Here is a 4,634-nt window from a genome sequence, read left to right on the forward strand (position 1 = left end):
GAAATTTTTATCTATGACTGGAATTTGAAAAGTGCACATATTGAGAACTATTTTACAGCATTATTTATTTTTTATACTATCTCTAAGAATTATTTTTTTTGAGATAACAAAATTGCCTTTATTATAAATTTCTGCAAACTAGATAATTTAAACATCTATTCCAATTACCTTTTAGACCAAACTATTCAAAATTCCATTTACATTATTTCTCAGCCCTGGGCTTGAGGCTTATAACGTTCGCTTTTACTCATTCTCCATTTTTTGGGCTAAATTTGTCATTTACATGAGTCCAAACATCGCACATACTATACAATTTAAAGGTACACTAGGAAAATTTAATCTTAAACAAACAATAAGCAGCTTTCACATCTGCTGTGTGGCATCACTAACATGAGTGGCAGTGTACAGTTTAAATGGACAGTCCTAATTCTTGCCGATTGTAGCATTCTCAGAGGGATCCCATCTTTGATAATGACAGAAAGTGCAGAGACATCTGAATGGTTCACTGTTCCTGTTAAACTCATTTCCTTCAAGCCTATTTTGTCTCTGCTCATTCTGAACAAGTCTTCTCATTCTAGCTGTGGGATCCTTCACGCCCGGAAGCAGTGTGCGGACCTTTCCTTGGGAAAGGCGCTTTGAACATCCCTCAAGATTCTTTCTCTTCTATTCTCCACAGTTCTGCTCTCAGTCCAGCGACAGAGGCTGTGGCAAAATGCTGACCGCTGGGCACTGGGGTTCAGGGTTAGCTTTTCCATGACCTTTACTAGTGCTTCTGGTTGCAGGATTTCTGAATCATCGGATGAGTCCTCTTCATCTTTTGACTGAGGAGTTTCTGGGTCCACAACTGGGTCGACTTTCTCTGTTGTCTGCTCCATGGTAGTGGGCAGAAGCCTCAAAAACTAGCTCCGAACAAAATTGCTTAGCGTTTGAAAAGACTGAAAACCAAAACCCAGCTAGCAGAGGCGAACTGAGCCCACCAAGAATTTTTTTATCTACTTAAAAATTGACAGTTATATTCATTAATGAATGCTGTAGATTATTGAAAAATCATACCAATCAAATGGAGCATGTTGTCAATAAATCTGCATTTTACAGAGGATTAGGGTAATTTTGTAATGAATGTTTCTCTTATCTTGTTAACTTGATCTTTAAAGTTGTAACAAGTGAGACTAACCTCAATTAAAGGTTAAGTTTATAAACTGGTTATTTTACCAAAGCTTATTTAGAATATATTTTGAAAGTATTTTTGGAAACCATCTTAAGTCCACTTGTAAAATAATTAAATATTACATAAATTATTTAATGTAAAATAATTAGTAGAAATCTACTAAAAACACATATTTATTGTTTTTCTCCTTTTAACTGTTTATCTCTCATGTCCTCATTTTAAGTATATAACAGGTAAAAATAATCACCAAATCACTTGAAAGCACAGGTTATATATATATATATATATCACTTTTAAGTACATAAGATACATCAGAATATATTGTTAAAATCCATAAGCAGAGCCTATACCATATAAGGAAGTTACATCCAGATAGAACTGACATTAGAAATGGGAATTGTGAATTCCCACATTAAATTTTACCCTTTTTGGGTCTATATGTTTCTTGGACCTTCTTTTGGGCTCTTTTCCTTCTGTTTGTTTTGTTTTGTCCTATTCCAAAATATTAGTTTTTGTTGTATTTAATATTACTTTATTATTCACTTTAGAAAGACATTTGTTTTCTAATGAGAGACAGAAAGGGTAGGGATCTGGATTGGGGTGAAGGTGGGAAAACGGGAGGAGCAGAAGTAGCAGAATCCAAAATCAGGATATATTATGTGACAGAAAAAAATCTATTTTTAATAAAATAAAAATAAAACAAAACAAACAAATATGAATTTGAACACAATAGTTTTACTTTCTGTGTTCCAAGAGAAATCAATTTGCTACTCTGTTTCAGTATATCATGACATACAAAAGGAGAACTAAGAATAACTCTTTTATAATATGGTTATAGCTATCCGCATTATAGTTTAGTTAAAATCAATCCACTATACCTGCTTGGTGTTTGATATTCAATACATGCAAGTCATGATTGTTCTTTGACTAGATTTGTGGATAAATTATAGGCTATAGAAATATACAACTTATAGGAAGGGTCAGCTTATATTACACAAAATCTCACACAAATATTAACGATGTATTCTAAAAGCTTTACACAAACCTTATTATAAAGATTTTTTTAAAAAAGTCAACAAGTTCAACCCTTACAAGTTCTGTTGAACTTGTGATAATACTCCTTAGTTATGTATAAAGAGACATTAAACAAAACAAGATAATCTTTAAAATGTATACTAAAACAAAATGATTTTTACTTATTAATTTTTAAACTGATAATAGTTCATGAATGTTGTTAAATAACTTAATATAATCACTAAGATAAAATAGAAACTATCACCCTGACTGAGGTAACTCAGTCACAGAAGATCACACATGGCATATATTCACTGGTAAGCGGATACTAGCCCAAAAAGTTCTGAATACCCAAGAAACAATTCACAGACGTTAGGAAGCTCAAAAAGAAGGAAGACCAGAATGTGGATGCCACAGTCCTTTTTGGAAGGAAGAACAAAACACTTAAGGGAGAAAATTCAAGATCATCTAGAGGAACAGGGATTGAAGAAAAGATCATCCAGCCACTGCCTCACCTGGGGATCCATCCTATATGCAGCCTCCAAACCCAAGCACTATTGCTGATGCCAAGAAATGTTTACTGACAGGAACGAGATATATATGATGCCACAGAAGCTCTGTCAGAGTCATACAGATACAGTCGAGGATGCTTGCAGCTAACCATCAGACTGAACACGGGGACCATAGGAAGGAGCTAGAAAAAGGACTGAAGGAGTTGGAAGGCTTTGCAACCCCATGGAAAGAACAAAATTATCAGCCAGTCAAACCATCCAGAGCTCCTAGGGACTAAAACACCAACCACTGAGCACACATGGAGAGACCCATGGCTCCAGTTTACATATGTAGCAGAGGATAGCATTGTCTTGCATCAATGTGAGAAGAGACCTTTGGTCAAGTGAAGGCAAGTTTTCCCAGTGTAGCCAAGGCACTAAGGTAGAGAGGGTGATTGGGAGAGAGTGCACCTTCATGGAAACAAGAGGAGGGGGTGGGGGATGGGAACGGGGGGAATAACATTTAAAATACAGAGAATACCAAAAAATAATATTTAAAAAAATAAAATAAGGCCTTCCTATCAGTATGTACCACCCAGTAGCTTTGGCAATAATCCAAGTTGTCTGGGTGTGTCTGTGGGGCTTCTGTGCCTAATACTCAATTAGATGTATCCATTACTGGCACTGGAAATTTCTTTCACCCAGTAGTTAACAGTGTCTAGTTGGAGCTTTTTCTCCCCACCTATCTGGTGACTTCACTTCCATTCCTTTAAAAATGGTTTTGACTCAGTTGGTTTACATGTGACTGCTCAATAGAACCTTGTATAAGATATCCTCCACAGGTTTCCTGTTTTCACCACCTCTTCTCTCTGCTCCCTGTTTAATGCTCCTCCTCCAGTCTAGACTTGTCTCTGCCTAACATTGTACTTCATTTCCTGTTCCATAAGCGATTCTGTCTCCACCCTAGACCTTTATTCTGGTTAGTTACCCTCTGTGGTTATATGGACTCTAACATGCCTATCAAAGGCTTAAAAGCTAAAATCCACATGTAAAAGTTACAAACCCAATGTCACCTTTATTTTCCATGTCACTTCATTCAGCGTGATTGTTTTAAACACATGCTTTTGACACGAATCTTAATCAGGAAGAAGTGTGATTTGGCATTTTTTTTTTTCTTACTTTTATTTGATCATTTTTTTCTTTTAGTTGAACACATTTATTTTAAAAAACAAAGATAAATATATAGATTTTAAGCATTTTTTCATAAAAGTATATGAATATATTTTTGTCAGTACTTGATTATTTTAAAGTTTGATAGTATGCATTAAAATCTTACTAGTTACAATGAGCATAAAGTACATGTAGTACAGAACTTAACATGGGAAGAGTCAAAGTTTTCTTGGTGTGTGAAGATTAAGCATAATGATTTTTCATTTTTTCCCGTTTAGCCTTTGTTTTTCTTAAACATCCGATAGTCTGTAAGTTGTTTCTGGGGTGTTCAGAGCTTTCTGGGTTTAGTATCCAATTATCAGTGACTGCTTATTATATCTGTTCTTTTGTGACTGGGTTATCTCACTCAGGATGATATTCTCTAGATGCAGCCATTTTCTTAAGAATTTCATAAAGTCATGAAAAACAAAATGTAACATGGAAATAGTCAAAGTTTTCTTGTTGTGTAAAGATTTTTCTTGTTTTGTTTTGTTTTGTTTTCTTTATTTCTTGGACTTCATACAGTCTGTGAGTTGTTTCTGGGGCAGTGCGAGCCTCTGGGGTTAGCATCCCACTATCAGTGACATTTTGTTTTGCATGTACTTTGTGCTCATTGTAACTATTGGGTTTTGATGCATACTGTCAAACCTTTAAAAAGATCAAGTACTGACTATTCATATAGATTTATGTAAAAATTATTTTAAAATCTGAAAAAAAAGTACTGACAAAAATGTTTTGTATAATTTTACGTA

The 4,634-nt window shown here is 34.7% G+C and overlaps 1 pseudogene across 1 annotated transcript; it reads right to left on the bottom strand.

Annotated features, from left to right (window-relative positions):
* Window positions 1-423: 423 nt before the first annotated feature.
* On the bottom strand, window positions 424-875 carry LOC308429612 (developmental pluripotency-associated protein 3-like; annotated as a pseudogene). Its single transcript has one exon. The product of its transcript is annotated as a developmental pluripotency-associated protein 3-like (transcript).
* Window positions 876-4,634: the final 3,759 nt, after the last annotated feature.

The sequence above is a fragment of the Micromys minutus genome, assembly GCF_963924665.1.
Source record: "Micromys minutus genome assembly, chromosome: 14".
Classification (NCBI taxonomy): domain Eukaryota; kingdom Metazoa; phylum Chordata; class Mammalia; order Rodentia; family Muridae; genus Micromys; species Micromys minutus.